Source organism: Notolepis coatsorum, assembly GCF_963971535.1.
Source record: "Notolepis coatsorum genome assembly, chromosome: 10".
NCBI lineage: Eukaryota > Metazoa > Chordata > Actinopteri > Aulopiformes > Paralepididae > Notolepis > Notolepis coatsorum.
In genome coordinates this window covers 123813472-123831073 of record NC_140174.1, presented here as the reverse complement: position 1 = coordinate 123831073, position 17602 = coordinate 123813472, and the positions used below count along the sequence as shown (strand labels likewise).

The 17602-nt window shown below is 44.2% G+C and overlaps 1 protein-coding gene across 1 annotated transcript in view; it reads left to right on the top strand.

Moving 5' to 3' along the window:
* The window catches only part of oxct1a (3-oxoacid CoA transferase 1a), a 332821-nt gene that overhangs the window by 247127 nt on the left and 68092 nt on the right, over positions 1 to 17602 (top strand). The gene's annotated exons all lie outside the window — the stretch shown is intronic.

Sequence of the window (17602 nt, the reverse complement as noted above, 5' to 3'; positions counted from 1 at the left end):
TAGGCTCGACATTAGCTTGGCAACACAAGCTACAGTAGGCTACACTAATTAAGTAGCTTGCTTTTGTCTACTCACTCAGTAAAACTTGGTTACTCTGTTTGACCTCTGCTGGAACAGATGTTACAGCTTTCATTTAAAGTATAGATGTTACAACTTTCATTTAAAGTACAGATGTTACAACTCATTTAAAATACAGATGTTACAACTTTCATTTAAAATACAGATGTTACAACTTTCATTTAAAATACAGATGTTACAGGGGAGCTCCAGTAGCTCACCACGTACCGCGAGTGCTATTTCAGCGCCGTGGACAACCGTGCTCGTCGCGGATCTGGGGCTGAGCGAGTTCGAATCCCGGACTGCAGCCGTGCCTTTCCCAGAGTGTCTTCCCCCCCATCTGAACCCTTTCAGCCTGCTTCTGTCGGTCGAACTTGACCAAGTATAAATGCGATAAACGTATAAAAGAGCCAGGGAAATGGCCAAAGTAAAAAAAAAAAAAAAAAAAAAAAAACAGATGTTACAACTTTCACGGCGGCTGGGTGGCGCAGTGGGCAAGGCGCTTGCCACTAACGCAGGAGATGCTGGTATCGAGCCCAGCTCTCGGCGTTGCTTCCGGCTTGGCCGGCCGTCATACTAACACAATTGGCAGTGTTAGAGGGTGGGAAAGCCGGTGGGTGGGGATTGGACGTTGTGGACAGCGACTCCTACAGGTCGGTTGGGTGACGCCTGTACAGCAGAAACAGGAAGTATCGGGGGCAGCGTGAGCCTCCCACGCGTTACTCCTCGCCACTGAGAGTTTGAGCCGTCTGGTGAAAAGATGCGACAGGCTGCCTCCTCGTGTACCAGAGGGGACACGTGATGCAAGGCTTCTATCCTCACTACAGCCAACCAGTGGGAGGCATAGTCTAGCAACGTTCAAGACAGGGGAGGGGAGAATTGGAATTATGAAATTGGGATGGGAGAAAAAATAGAAAAATAAGGAGAACAAGTGGATACAATTTTTTTTTTTAAATAAAAGATGTTACAACTTTCATTTAAAGTACAGATGTTACAACTTTCATATAAAATACAGATGTTACAACTTTCATTTAAAATACAGATGTTACAACTTTCATTTAAAATACAGATGTTACAACTTTCATTTAAAGTACAGATGTTACAGCTTTCATTTAAAATACAGGTGTTACACCTTTCATTTAAAATACAGGTGTTACACCTTTCATTTAAAATACAGATGTTACAGCTTTCATTTAAAATACAGATGTTACAGCTTTCATTTAAAATACAGGTGTTACACCTTTCATTTAAAGTACAGATGTTACAACTCATTTAAAGTACAGATGTTACAACTTTCATTTAAAATACAGATGTGAAACAGTCTTATCAGAAACAGTACAATGGGTACGTAATAATAATAAGGTAATGACCCTGTGTATGCTTTTGGCAGCTCGGCGAAGGTCGGGGCATCAGTCAGGTGACCGACTTATACTTAGCTGCTTGGTCTCAGCCGCTCATTTGAGAATAAGGTCATAGATGTGACGCATTGAAGTGATGCGAGGTGTGAAGCATGGGAGCCTCCACCAGGGACAGAGTGGCTGAGTGAGTGAGTGAGTGACAGACAGACAGGGTCAAAGATAGATGGTCAGTTGAAGACGGACAAGGCCGCAGCTAACGTTACATTGATTTGATGTGTCTGTTTGTCTAAGTCTCAGCAGTAGGGTTGGGTACCGTTCACATTTGAATCGATATCCAACGGTACCTTTTTTCTGTACTTTAGTCTCTAAAAATGTAATCTACCTACCTCAGTTGTAAAAAAATGTGTCCAAACTTCAAATGATTTATTATCATTATTATTTATTTAGAACAATTTGTTAATATATATATATATAATATTGCAGCGAGCGTTGTCTGCATCTAGCTTTGTAAAGTGTAACCACACTTGCGAACGTTTTCGGCTTGCCATTGCCCCGACTGCTTTGTTGTTGAATCAAGTCAAATCCTAGGTAAGCGTGTATTGTGGGCGTGAACGTGCGGCACACTTCATAGGTTTCGTTTCGCGGTAAACGAAACGTTGACGTCATCGGACAAAAAAATTATAATAGGGTGTGTCAGTGTGTGTCTGTCTGTGTGTGTGTCTCAGTGTGTGTGTGTGTGTGTGTGTGTGTGTGTCACAGCTGTTGTGTACTGATGCTGGTTCTTGAATGGCTCTGTTCAGCTTCTCCACCTTTTTTAATTAAATCTTCTTCCCCCCCGAGGCGCTTTCCCTGCTGCGTAACAACAAAACATCAAATAACACTAAATTGAAAAGGAGATTTTTTTTTTAAATATTTATATATTATACCATATTGTCCTGAATATAATGTGTGTGTGTGTATGTCTGTCTGTCTCTGTGTGTGTGTATTTCTGTCTGTGTGTGTGTATCAGTGTGTATCAGTGAGCTTTGAGATTGGGTAAGCATACAAATATTTTAATACATTTAATTACACATTGTGCCAAGCACAAATGCTATGGATGAGTGCAGTGTTGAGGAAATGCCATTCACGCAAATGTACTGTCTGCCCTAGAACCCGCTAATAAACAGTAAGCGGAGAGTTACAGTGGCGGACTTTATGATCAAATTACCAAAAACCAAAAGAAAGTTACCAGTCGCGATATAATGTTTCAAATCAAGGGCCATACACGTTGCCCATTTAAGGGCCGTCGGACGCTTAAATAAAGTAAAACCAGTGCAGCAGTCGACTCAGATGGCCACCTCATAGTACAGTACAAGGCATACCTTCAAAAGTAAATTAGACACAGCGGAAATGAATAAAGTATAACCAGTTGTTAACGTCACACAACCAGACACCGTTACACAGTGCAGCACAGTAGTCCAATTCTACCCTCCCCTATTTCGAACGCTGTTAGGCCATGCCTCCCACAAGCCGGCTGCAATGTGGACTAAGCCTTACATCACGTGTCCCCTCCGGTACTCGAGGAAGCAGCAGTCGCATCTTTTCACCTGCACAGCGCGATCTCTCAGCGTCGGGGGTCTGCGTTTTTGGAGGGCACGCCGCCCCCGTCGCTTCCTGATTCTGCTGCGCAGGCGCACCAACCGACCTGTAGGAGTCGCTGTCCACAACGTCCGATCCTCACCCATCAGCTTCCCACCCCCTAATACTGCCAATTGTATTAGTATGAACGACCAGCCAAGCTGATAGCAATGCGGAGAGCTGGGCTCGAACCCAGCGTCTCCAGCATTGGTGGTGAGCGCCTTGCCCACTGCACCACCTAGCCACCCATCTTACCTTTACTTGAACACGAAATCCATGCGTCTCTCCTTGAAATTGAACACCTCTGTGACTTTACTGTAAAAGCCGCCCGCTTGACGGAGTTTTGAAAGTCTCGGCATGATGACGTTGATTAAAAAAGACATCCTAATTTACCTAGTAGTAACAGATAACGTACCGGAGCGAAAGAGCTACTGATTGGTTTGTAAGCATGCTTACCCTGGGCATATTAGTAGCGGGCTGAAGGAACAAATTCAAAGCCTGTGGTGGATAATGCATTCTTATCATGCTTTCGAATCAACGCTAGAGAAAGCGGAGAGAGAGAGCGCTTACACATGCGGGTGGCGCCAAAAAACTAAAACTAAATTAATTACTGCTGCTGCACTGGGACCAGCGATGGCGACTCTTTTAATGAAAACAAACAAACAGTTATTATTACTTTTATTTAAATATTTCAGTGTTTTTTTTTCTTTTTTCCCTTGGATAAGCACTGCTTACCTTGCTTATATGGACGGCATGTCCCGTGTGTGTGTGTAAGGATACGGATAACTTTTATTAATCCCTCTTGGGGAAATTCAGTGACATACACATACAGTTCATAGTCTCATTAAACAATCATTTCACAATCATTAAATTTGTACAGTAATAATGGTACAACATAAATTCAAACAGGCATGTACATTTGTTGACACATGTCGACTACAGTATATCTGAGACAGCGTGTGTGTGTCTTTGATCAAGCTTTCCACAAAGTGTCATGTAACATGAATCTGTGTAGAAGTTATGCGTTTTTTTGTGATTGGCTCAGAGCGCCATGCGGCCGGCTGGTGATTGATGAGCAAATGGGATTTTAATTCAGTTACCCAGGCGCCCTGAGGCCGTGTCCACATGTCGGATCTCCCGTAATGGGAGGAGAACGGGAGGCTGAAGAGCATGTTTTTCTCTCGCCTGGCAACGCAGCTTCTCTAGAGATGACATCACTCACCCTCCTTCTGAGAACCTGCTGTATTCATCTCAGTGTATATATTTATATATATATTTACTGTATCTTTTTTGGGCTGTGTATTTTAGAATGTATATCTCTGACTGTGTAACATTTTTGACTACCTGAATGTTCATTGTGGTGCTGAATTTCCCTCTAGATCAATAAAGTACTTATTTTCTATTCTATTCTAATCTATATATATATATATACATATATACTAGGGCTGACCTCGATTAGTAGAATAGTCGACTAATCGATCGAAAGGAGCCGTAGTCGACTGCCAACATCTTAGTAATTTTTTTTTATCTAAATCATAAATCATGGACGCGACAACGGCGGCAGCCGTAGGGTGCTCGAGCCCGCCGTAACGCTAGTGGTACACGATAGCTATGAGCTAACTAACGCTACGGCCGCCGCTGTTGTCGCGTCCACAAGCTCCCCGGCAGGACACACGCGAGAACGGGGGCACACAAAGAGGAGAGAACCACTATAGCTCCGCAGGCTAACGTCAGTGTAGTGGTCCCGACTGTAGCAGGGACGGCGGAGCTATAGGCTAACGTCAGTGTAGTGGTCCCGACTGTAGCAGGGACGGCGGAGCTATAGGCTAACTGTGATGCACCGAGTGGGCCACCATTGATCAACATGCAGCAACGTGTAGCTTGCATGATGCGTGTGCAGTACTTTGCCACACAGGTCTGAGAAGAGGACCTGCACATGATTTTACTCGTTCCCCAAACTCCTCTACATGCCTCACGACATCTCAAATGGTTCACGACAGTAGACATAATGCTAACGTTAGCCAGCGCCATATATTGAGTAGTACTATGACCCGGACGGGCATAAGGCATACGTTTCCTGAAGTGACGTCACGGCCGTGCTAGCGTCTGATAAGCTTTTAGATTCGGCTCATTAATATGCACCTGTAGTGACGTCAGCGTTTGATAAGCTTTTTTGATTCGCGAGTGCATGTTATTCGTGCGTGGACCTTTTTAACTCTTTCGGAGTGGCATTTCCGGTGTCAAATGGAAAAAAATAAATAATGAAATTATATACCAATGATGTAAACTACCCATAATTGATCAGTAGGGTTTAACCTGGATGTTGGGCTTTAAGTTGCAGGCAAGAAAGACAAGTCCGTCCACTGTCTGGTTTTAAAATTGCCCTGTTGCAGGTCACAAAAAAAAACACGATTTTTCGATTTAATTTTTTATTTCGATATTCGATATCGATTATTAAAATATATCGCGATATTTATCGTTATATCGCCCAGCCCTAGATTCTGCTACCATGTCGTCCGTTGGACAATAAATCAGTGTCATTCTTTCTTCTCTGATGACAGATCTGATGAAATGATATTTTATATCGACATGTTTACATCTCTGCCGGCACACAGGGTTTCTAGCAATCGCAATGGTTCCCTGGTTGTCCTCGTAAACAACAGTCTTCTTATATACATAGGTATCCATCCCTTCGAGCAGTTGTTCTAGATAAATACATTCCTGTATTGTCATAGCTAGAGCCATATATTCGGCATCACAAGTTGATAGTGCCACTGTGGGCTGCTTCTTTGTTTTCCACGAAACCAGTGAGCTGTTTGTGTTCAAACTCACACAATATCCTGTGGTACTTCTTCTATCTGTGGTGTCAGCTGCCCAGTCTGCATCACTGTAGGCTTTAAGCCCTAAGCCCTCGCTGCTCTTTCTGAAACGCAGCTGTTTATCTGCTGTACCTTTGAGATAACGAAAAACATGTTTTGCTGTAATCCAGTGCTCCTCTGTGGGGTCAGCAAAACATAGGTCAGGGCGAGTACATGTTGTCAAATAAATGAGGCTACCCACAGCTTCTCTGTACATTTTTACAGCTGTCAGTTTCTGAGCATCCTCCTGGTAGTCTAATTTTTACATTTACATTTAGTCATTTAGCTGACGCTTTTATCCAAAGCGACTTACAAGTTCTGTACGACAAGACAGCAAGAAGGGTACAACTCTATCAGCTGAGTAACAATGTTTATCAAAGTGTTGCGTGTTACAGTGTAGGTTAGTTTATTAGGACAAGTGCATGACAGTAAGGTTAGTTGGGGTTAGATTTATTTTAAATTTTCAATTTTTATTATCATTTCAGATAATGGTTGAAGAAGTGAGTCTTTAGTCGACGGCAAAAGATTGGACGGGATTCGGCTGTCCTAACTGGGGTGGGTAGTTCATTCCACCATTGTGGGGCAAGGACTGAGAATAGGCGGCTTCTCTTTGATGACCCTCCGGGAGCTTGGATAGGAGTAGGTCTGAGGTGGCCAGAAGATGCAGAGCGTAGGGGTCTTGAGGGTGTGTAGTTAGAGACCATTGACCGGAGGTAGGCGGTAGCGGTTCCCTTTGCCGCACGGTATGCTAGGTCGAGGGCCTTGAAGCGGATACGTGCAGCAATGGGGAGCCAGTGCAGGTCCCTAAGAAGTGGGGTGACATGAGCCGACTTCGGTAGGTTTGAGATCAGGCGGGCCGCTGCGTTTTGAATGAGTTGAAGAGGCTTGGTGGCAGTGGCCGGGAGGCCAGCTAGCAGTGCTTTGCTGTAGTCGAGGCAGGAGATGACTGTTGATTGGACGAGGAGTTGGGTGGCTTCTTTTGTCAGGAAGGGGCGGATCCTTCTGACGTTGCTCAGGAGGAATCTGCAGGTTCTGGTTGTCGCTGCGATGTGAGCAGAGAAGTTCAACTGGTTGTCAAGGACAACACCAAGGTTTTTGGCGGTCAGGGACACGGTCACAGCTGCATTCTCGACTTGTGATGGAGAGGTCGGTCAGGGGGGAGGATTTGGCCGGCAGGTGGAGCAATTCTGTTTTGCTTAGGTTCAGTTTGAGGTGGTTGGTCGTAGGGGTGGGCGATATATCGAGTATACTCGATGTATCGCGGATTGTTCTACCCGAGATGTAGTACTGTACTATATCGCGAACATCGAGTATTTAGTTTATATGGCGCCGCCCGCGGCCGAGAGACACTCGCAGTGTTTTCCTCGAGAAGGGACGGCGGAGCTATAGACTAACGTTAGTGTATTGGTCCCGAGTGTAGCAGGGACGGCGGAGCTATAGGCTAACGTTAGTGTAGTCAGGGCTGTACAGTGCGATATAATGTTTGTACCCCTGCTCCCGACTACTGTCAGCGACTTCGGGTTATTGAGAAGCGCTATATAAATTAAATGAATTATTATTATTATTATTAATGTTGCGGTTGTAATTTCATTAGACAGACCAGCGCGGACCTTTAATAACATGTAATTTAATTGACACGAGCAAAGAGCTAACGGTAGCTGCTAACCAAGGTATCCATTAGGATTATGCTAAGCTAACTTGGAAAACGGTCAAAGCGGACTCCACAAGACTAGTTCCATTCGTGAGGAAAGAGGGTGGGTTATATTGACAACGCTTGACAACAGCAGTTTAAACATAACTTCATATTTATTGGTTATTCGTTTCTGTATAATATACAGTGTATATCATTCAATTTCCCTCTCCGTGTGTCTCCATCTCCATCTCTTCCTGTTTACATTCGAGTGTGACGTCATCACCTACGGCAGCTTAGACGATCAAAACGCGAACCTAGAACAAAACCCGAGGGGGGGGGGGGGGTGCGGCTGGCTCTCTTGTTCATTCTCGCCCCCTCTCTCTCTCTCTCTCGCTCTCTCTCTACATTCAATGATTTAAAGTAGCCAAACGTTACAGACAGTATAAATACTAACTGGATAGTTGATGATATAAACATTTAATTTCATTATCTGAAATATTCTAAAATCATTAAGTCTGCTATAAGCCATTATACCTTTGTGTGTGATTATTATTTTCTCACAGTAGGGTGTGTATATATATACATATATATATATATATGTGTGTGTGTGTGTTTGGCTAAAGTGGATAGAAAACACAGTACTGTGTAAAAGTCTTAGGCACCCAAGAGTTTTTATATAAATTGTCTTAGATGTAAATAATTTTTTTTATTAGTGTGTCAGTAGACTACTCTTAGTACATTTTCATAAAATTATTTTTTAAAGCATCTTCATGGTTTAATAATGCAAACATATGTTGCAGGGACTTATTATAATCATCATATTGGCATGACTGTATGCATCAAAGGGTTAAATCAAGCATTTTTAAGTGATTTAGAGGAAATGTCAAAATATCGTGATATATATTGTGTATCGCGGTATGGCCAAAAAATATCGCGATATCATTTAGAGGCCATATCGCCCAGCCCTAGTTGGTCGTCATCCAGGCGGAGATGTCGGACAGATAGGCCGAGATCCGCTCAGAGACATGGATATCTGAGGGAGGGAAGGAGAGGAAGAGTTGAGTATCATCGGCATAACAATGATATGAGAAGCCATGAGACGTGATAATGTTACCCAGTGATTTAGTGTAGAGGGAGAAGAGAAGGGGTCCTAGGACCGAGCCCTGGGGGACACCCGTCCGGAGGGGGCGGGTGGCCGACAGAGTCCCTCTCCATGACACTTGGTAGGAGCGGTCATTGAGGTATGATGTCAGCCATGTCAGCGCAGATCCAGCCACTCCCATTCCTGCGAGGGCCGCGAGGAGGATCTGATGGTTGACTGTGTCGAAGGCTGCAGATAGATCTAGGAGAATCAGGACAGAGGAGAGGCCTTTCGCTTTTGCTAAGTGAAGTGCCTCTGTGACCGCAATGAGGGCCGTTTCTGTGGAGTGGCCAGTCCGGAAGCCAGACTGATTGGGGTCTAGGAGGTCATTCTGTAAGAGATAAGCAGTAAGTTGGTTGGATACAGCACGTTCAAGTGTTTTAGAAAGGAAGGAGAGAAGAGAGACAGGACGATAGTTGCCTATGACGGTGGGGTTCAGGGTTGGTTTTTTTATGAGGGGCATGACTCTGGCTTGTTTTAGGGAGGTGGGGACCACCCCCGAGTTGAGTGAGGAGTTGATGGTTGCAGTTAGGAATGGGAGGATGTCCGGTGCTATGGTCTGGAGGAGTGGGGAGGGTAGCTGGTCCAGCTGGCATGTAGTCGGACGGTTCGACGTTACCAGTGTCAGGGTCTCGGCTTCTGTAATGGGAGAGAAAGATGACAGAGTGAAGGATGAGGTTCTCGATTCAGTGTTTGGAATGTGTTGGGAGAAGGAGCTGCGGATGTTCTCCACTATTTCCTCAAAGAAGATCGCAAAGTCTTCGGCAGAAAAAGATGAGGGAGGAGGGGGTGGGGGGGGGGGAGTGAGGAGGGAGGACATGGTAGCATGCAGTTTGCGAAGATTCTTGGCAGAGGCCTCGATCCTATGGTGAAAGAAAGAAGCTTTGGCATTAGTAATGGTTTTGGAGAATGTTAAAAAGAGGTTGTGATATGTGTCGATGTCAGCAGTGAGGCGTGACTTTCTATACTTCCTCTCAGCCGCTCTCAGGACCTGTCTTTGTTCTCTCACTGCATCCGTCAGCCATGGACTGGGTGGGGAACGGCGGGCAGGTTTCTCAACGAGGGGACAGCTTGTCGAAGGAGGTTGCAAGGGCTGAGAGGAGGGTGGAGGTTGCCATCTCTGTGGGGAGAGCAGAGAAGGTGTCACTCAAAGGTAGAGCGTATATAACGTCAGAGGAGAGGGTGGAGGGGGATAGGGAGGGCAGGTTGCGTCTGAGTGAGACTGTTTGAGTTGGGGTGAAGACCTTTCGGTTAAGCATGAGAGTTTGTGAGAAGGATATGAAGGAATGGTCAGATACATGTAGGGGAGTTACCGTGGTGTTAATGATGCTGGAGTTACGGGAAAATATGAGATCCAAGGAGTTGCCTGCTTTCTGGGTGGGAGGCATGGCAGTGGGAGTCAGGTCAAATTGTTGTAGGAGGGAGACCACTGGGACCGACTGAGATGAGTCAGGCAGGTTGAAGTCGCCCAATAGAAGGAGAGGGGTACCATCTTCCGGTAAGGAGCTTAGAAGCATGTCCAGCTCATCTGTGAAGTGATCGAGGGGACCTGGAGGGCGATAGAGTGTAACAATGGTGAGATTGAAAGGATTAGAGACAGATACTGCATGATATTCGAGGGAGGAGAGTGACAGTTCTGGGAGTTGTGTTAAGTTTGTAGCCCATGAAGGAGATGTCATGAGGCCAGTGCCTCCACCCCGTCTGGAGGGTCGAGGTGTGTGAGTGAAGTTATAGTTTGTAGATAATGCTGCAGGTGTTGATGAGTTATTGGGGGTTATCCAGGTGTCAGTTAGAGCTAGGAGCTGCAGATTTTGACTATGGGCGTAGGCAGTAATGAAGTCAGCTTTCTTGACTGCTGATTGACAATTCCATAAGCCTCCCTGTACTGTGACAGGTGTATTAGTGGCTGTAGGAGGGTATGAGAGATTAGCCGGGTTGCTAGCAAACTGGCGTGGATGGGTTGAATCTGTTCTGGAGGAGCAGATTGTGGATATAGGTATGAGGCACATTGTGGTGTCAAGAGTGGCAGGGAGAAGGTTGTAGGGAGGAAGCGAGATAGTAGGGAAATAGCTAGGGCTGTCTTAAATACTTCGAATCTTCGAAGCTTCGTTCGATGGCACAAGCTTCGAACATTAAAAAAAATCGAAGTTAAAAAAAAAATTAAATAAAAAAAAATGTTTCAGATTTTTTTTTTTTTTTTTAATTTTTACTTCGGTGTGTGGTGTGTGTGTGTGTGCATGGGGCCATTGGGTGGGGCCGGGGGACAAATACACTGGAGGAAATTAACCCAGCTCAGCACTGCCCAAATTATATCATCACTAATTGCCTGTTTGAAGGATATCATCCTCCTCTCAGTCCTTGCCCCACAATGGTGGAATGAACTACCCACCCCAGTTAGGACAGCCGAATCCCGTCCAATCTTTCGCCGTCGACTAAAGACGCACTTCTTCAACCATTATCTGAAATAAAATTAAAAAAAATAAATAAAAAAAATCTAACCCTAACTAACCTTACTGTCATGCACTTGTCCTAATAAACTAACCTACGCTGTAACACGCAACACTTTAATGAATATTGTTACTCAGCTGATAGAGTTGTATCCTTCCTGATGACCTGTCGTACAGAACTTGTAAGTCGCTTTGGATAAAAGCGTCAGATAAATGACTAAATGTAAATGCCTTGTAGAATTCCACACATAAGAAAGAAAGATACTGGGATGAATAAACAAAATAGGAAATAAAATGTAGAAATGCATGCAATACATAAATAAATATGAATCTCCATATATGAAATAGAACATTTAGATAAGGTGCTACTGAGATGTTTTGGTGAGTTCTTTGTTTTTTTGTGGAAGTAGCCCTTCTTAAAAATGCATGAACATTCACTGATAATTGGTCTGTAGTGGAGTCTACAAGGTCTACATTGCCGGACCTTGTAGACTGACATAATTCTGTGCATAGTTTAGTCTACACAGGCCATATTTCAAATAATCAAAATCATTCATCTTAAACATTCTTGATTTGGGGGATTGGTAGTTCCCATGAAATCTGAAATTGTTCAAACGACAACAGCGATCCACCTTGAATTAAATCACACAGCCGTGTTGGCTGCGTCACAGTCACGAAAGGGGCTACTTAATTCATTAATCCAATCCACTTTATTTATAGAGCACATTTAAAAACAACAAAGTTTACCAAAGTGCTGTACAAGTCCCACAACATAAGATACATATTTTTTTTATTAATTAATAAAAAAAAAATTATTCGAAGCTTCGAATTAAAATCGAAGCTCGGCCCCGAAGCTTCGATTGCCAAAAAAATTCGAAGGTCAGCCCTAGAAATAGCAGAGTGGGAGGGAAATATAGGATTATGGTGTACTTAGCACTGGGTGGATCGGTGGATCCCTCCGCGGAGAACTCCAGGAAAACTCCTCCTCTTTGTCCCTCTTCGTTTCTCGACGCTTCGCTGACGCTAAGCCAGCAAGTCTTTTTATCACATGGTGTTTCCCTTGATCTACATTCTTGCATGTCAAAACGTTTCAGGATATTTTCCACATATCTCTTCTGGGATATTTTTACACTATTGGCAGACTGTTCAAAGTCCATGCCTAGAAAATGCTTTAACCTTCCAAGGTCTTTCATTTTGAATCTGGTGGAGAGCATACCTTTCACCTGTTCTAGGTTTCTAGTGTTGTCTGCTGCAATGATCAAATCATCCACCCAAATGATGATGAACACTTTTCCTGACTCTTTTGACTCCCTTGAGTAAACACAGGGGTCTACTGGGTTCTGTAGGAAGTGATCTTCAATGAGACATGTATGAAGCATCTCGTTCCAATTTCGCCCAGACTGTTTCAGGCCGTAAATGGATTTTTCTAGCTTACACACTAGCTTCTCTCCTTTCTTTTCGTAACCTTCAGGTTGTTCCATATATATCTCCCTATCTATGGGTGCGTGCAGATAGGCTGTCTTCACATCCATCTGATGTAAAATCAAATTGTCCTCCGCTGCTTTCTGCATCACTACCCTTACACTGGTCAGATTGGCTGTGGGGGAGAATGTTTCACCGTAGTCTATCCCCTCCCTCTGACTGTAACCTTTAGCTACAAATCTTGCTTTGTACTTGTCGTGGCCTTCAATACCCTCCTTGATTGAGTACACCCATTTGATTGAATAGTTTATTGGTTTAGAATGGAAATCACACATATACATTTGATCACAATATGAAACGGGTATACATTTTCTCCATTTACCAATAGGATTTCATAAAACACAATAAAGCCATAGGCTTGTTTCCATTGTGGTCCATCATCATTGGTGTCAGTGGATTTATGTACTGGTGTGTGGACATGGGTGTTTGTAGTGTCTGTATGTCAGGATGTGTGGTATAAAAACAATAAAATACATACAATAATATTCCATTTTATAGACAATAAAAGAATAAAAAAGGAACAACACATTAAAAACCCTTTGTTCACTACTCCCAGCTTCTGCTACTTATGATCCACCTCTTTATAGCTAATTTAAAAGTGGAGAAGGGGCTTATGGTCTTCATCTTGTCCATGGCCGCCATCTTGTCCATGCGCGTATCGCGAGCTCTGGTCGCGGTTCTTCATGCACGCTCTGTCTGTCTGCCTCGTGGATTTGCAGAAGCCACACCAGACAGTCTTTGTGCAGTTACCTCTCCGATGGCCTTTCTCTCTGCATCGCCAACACGCCAGCTCCGTTGTGGGCCTGGTCTTCTCCCTTGGCGTCGCTCGGGCCTTCAGCACCCTCTCTCCCGCCTCCGCGGCGGCTGGGTGGGTATCTTCTGAGGCCTCGAAGTTTCGGAACTTGGCCTTGAACTTTCCCAGCGTCATGTCCACTGAACCGTGTGTTACCAGGAGTGTGAACGGTTTGTACAGCTCCGGTAGTCCCCTCATCACCATCGCCATCATTAGCCCATCGCTTGGTGCTTCTCCTGCACTCTTCAATGCCGTCATGATCTGCTCAGCTCTGATGATGTATTCGGTCACAGTCTCGGTGTGCCCCTTCTTCAGTGCTGTTAGTGCTATGTAGAGGGCCACGACTCGGGGTCTCCCTTGCCCGATATAATGCTCTCTCAACACTCCCAGGCTTTCTCTGCCTTTGTCTTTAGTGTCGCGGAATATCAGCCCCAAGCTTGTGTCGTCGAGCAGTGGTGCTAACTCACAGTATGCATCTGCATTACGCTTGTCGTCCAGGGCTTGTGCTTCCGCCGTCTGGTCTCCCGTGGGGGCCGTCAAGATCGTCGTCTTCAGTCCCACACCGTGCATGCAGCATAACACGCGCTCTTCCCAGAGCTCATAGTCCTCTGCCTTTCCATTAAATGAGGGCCATTTGCTCCTTCCCTTGGTCGCCACGAGTTTTAAGACGGGGTTCTCCCCCTCGCCTCCGTTGGGCTCAGCAGGCACCGTCTCCCCCGGTGCCGCCTCCCCGGGGCTCTGCGCGCTGCTCTCCGGGCGGGTCCGCTTGCGCTCCAGCTGCAGCACGTCGGTGGGGTCGGTGCCCCGCTTCCTCTTGATGCGCAGGATCGTCGTGTTGGATTCCATGTTCTTTGATGGTGGGCGTAGCTTTTGCTCTTGTTGGCCTAGCGTCTAGCCACGCGGTGCTCCCAGTGCTAACCTAGCCTATACTTAAGCTAAACTTGCTACCCTTATTATTTTGCCCCTGTGTGATCTGGGCCCATAACCTGTTGACAGTCTGGCTATGGGGCGACAATAATGTGGTCAAGAGGCATGGTTTCTACCTTCAGCCATTAATCAGCGTAGTTTATTATTTGCATGGTAAGGCAGCAGTACATGAGTTCTCCTCTCCGTGAGAGGCAGGTGGGAAAGAGGTAGAGGGGGAGGAGACATCTCCTTAAATACTCTCCACCTGGTGGTAGCATTAGTGGCTCCACCTATAGCGCCATCTAGTGGAAACAGTTATGTTAGTCAGTGGAAACAGTTCAATACAGTTAGACAGTTACTTGCAATCCTACATAGAACCTCTAACTTTAACACTCGCCTTATTCCTGTGAATAACCAGCACGCACCCTAACTAAGGGAAGGCGTTCGTGAAGAGGTATAAGTCCTCTTTTAAAGGAAGCAGTGGTCTGTGGTGCTCTGAGGTAGTCATATATTTACTGTTAGGATCTCTGTTTAACAGTACTGTATATTTGCATATCTGTCATGTATGTCATAAATCTCATGATTAGTTTAGATTAGATGATTAGATTAGATTTTTTTATATCTGTATATTGTGTATGTCATAAATGTCATTATGAATTGAAAATGGGGGACCCTGATGTCTGGTCTGCATCCCCTTAACAATTGTTTCTATTGAGCCGTACTGTATTGTACCCATTCTGCAATCAGTTAATAAAGTTTTCAATCATCAATCAATCAATCACATAATAATAATCTTTATTTATATAGCACCTTTCATACACGGAGTGCAGCTCAAAGTGCTTAACAGAGCAAAGAAATAAAAACACAACATTTTACAATAAAGCACAAAAAAAAGTAAGGAAAAGAAAAGCAGGATTTTAAGACCAGCAAAACATGATTAAGAAAATAGCTAAAAAGCATAAATGACAACAGGCATTTTAAAATCAGCTAAAAGCAAGAGTATAAAAATATGTCTTGAGCTGTGCTTTAAAGCTATCCACAGAGGCTGCCTGTTTTATATGTAGTGGGAGATTATTCCACGCCGTCGGCCCATAGAAACAAAAGGCTGCTTCGCCATATTTTTTATATTTCATTGTAGGCACTTCGAGCAGGTCCGCACTAGAGGACCTGAGGGGGCGGTTTGGAACATATCTATGTAAGCAGTCGCAGAGATAAGATGGTGCCAGACCATTAAGAGCTTTAAAAACAAGCAGGAGAATTTTAAAATCAATCCTAAAGACAACCGGGAGCCAATGCAGTGAAGCTAAAACTGGAGTAATATGTTCCCTCATCTTAGTTCTAGTTAAAATTCTGGCTGCCGAATTTTGGACAAGTTGTAATCTGTCAGTTGTTTTCTTTGGAAGGCCAGAATAAAGTGCATTACAATAATCAAGCCGAGAGAAAACAAAAGCGTGGATTAGCGTTTTTGCATCATCCAGGGACACATAGGCTCTAATTCGTGCAATATTTCTAAGATGAAAGAAGGCAATCTTCGTGACATGATTAATGTGTGTATTAAAATTCAATTCAGAATCAATAATAACCCCCAGGTTCTTTACTGCAGTGTTATTTTCTACGTTCAGGTTACCCAGTCTACTTTTTATCAGTTCTCTCTGCTCACTAGACCCCACTATGAGAACTTCTGTCTTATCCTCATTTAGCTTGAGAAAATTCTCACTCATCCAGCCTTTTAAGCTGGACAAACAGGTCAACAACGGGTCTAGAGCACAGGGCTCGTCTGGAGCTACGGAGAGGTAAAGCTGGGTATCATCAGCATATAAATGGAAGTTAACTCTATGATTGGTAATAAGTCCACCCAGCGGCAGTATATACAGGGAGAACAATAAAGGGCCAAGAATGGATCCCTGCGGGATACCAGAACAGATGGTGTGTTTGTCGGAATCATAATTCGCTAGATTGACAGAGTAGCTTCTACCTGTTAAGTAGGAATGAAACCAGGACAAGGCCGTGCCTGACAGACCTATCCAATACTCGAGGCGGTGCATTAGAATTGTGTGGTCAATTGTGTCAAACGCAGCCGTTAAATCTAGGAGTAGGAGAACGGATACCTCTTTATTGTCCGCAGACACCCTAAGGTCGTTAATTACCTTTACAAGTGCTGTCTCAGTGCTATGGCCCCTCCGGAAACCAGATTGGAATTTGTTATGGACCCCATTTTTCTGTAAAAACGCATCCAGTTGATAAAAAATTGTCTTTTCTAAGACCTTGCCCAAAAAAGGGAGATTAGAGATAGGTCTATAGTTACTCAACACAGAGGGATCAAGGTTGTGTTTCTTTAGTAAGGGCCTAACTACAGCCATTTTTAGTGAGTCTGGAAAGATGCCTGATTTGAGAGAGCTGTTTACAATTTTAAGGATATCTCCAACCACACTGTCTAAAACCTCTTTGAGGAAGGGGGTGGGAATGGCATCCAAAGAACAGGAGGATGATGACATTTGCGATATGGTTTTGCGGAGTTCCTTTTCATCAATTTCACAGAACGATGCTAGACTTCCCCTGGAGCGATTTATCCTGTTGCATATAGCACTACTAGCGGCATTTGTAGTTTGAGAGTTTGTGCTAAGAGCATCACTCACAATACTAGCACGAATGTTAAGAATTGTATTATCAAAAAAGGATGCAAACTCATTACACTTATCTTTAGTGGCAGCGAGCGACTGCTTGTAGGACTGGGGGGGATTTAAAAGACGTTCAATGGTGGAAAATAAAACTCTGGCATTTGTCTTATTCTCATTAATAATGCCTGAGAAATACGTCTGTCTTGCCAGACGCATGGCTTTGTTGTAGGCAACTGTAGATTGCTTTAAAGACTGTAGGTGGACAGTGAGCTTGGTTTTTCTCCAAACTCGCTCCACTCTACGACATTCCCTCTTAAGTGAACGCATATGTTCGGTGATCCAGGGTGTTATTCTGGCTTTATGTCTCCTCTTGGTTTTCAAGGGAGCCACTTTGTCAAGAGCTGACCTTACTTTAAGACTAAAATGTTGAACCATATCATTTACTGAGGAAGATTCAGGTAGGGCGGGCGCACCTACCAGATGACTAGGGAACTCACTGGCTGCTGACGGGCTAAAGAAACGTTTTTTAATAGTATAGTCTGTACTGTTTTTCTCAAGATCAGGGACAGTCATACTAAAACATAGCAGATGGTGGTCAGATAGCTCCGGCCTTTCAATAATTTTGTCGACAGTGATTCTCATACCTCTAGAGATCACCAAGTCCAGGGTGTGGCCGTGTTTATGTGTTGGGC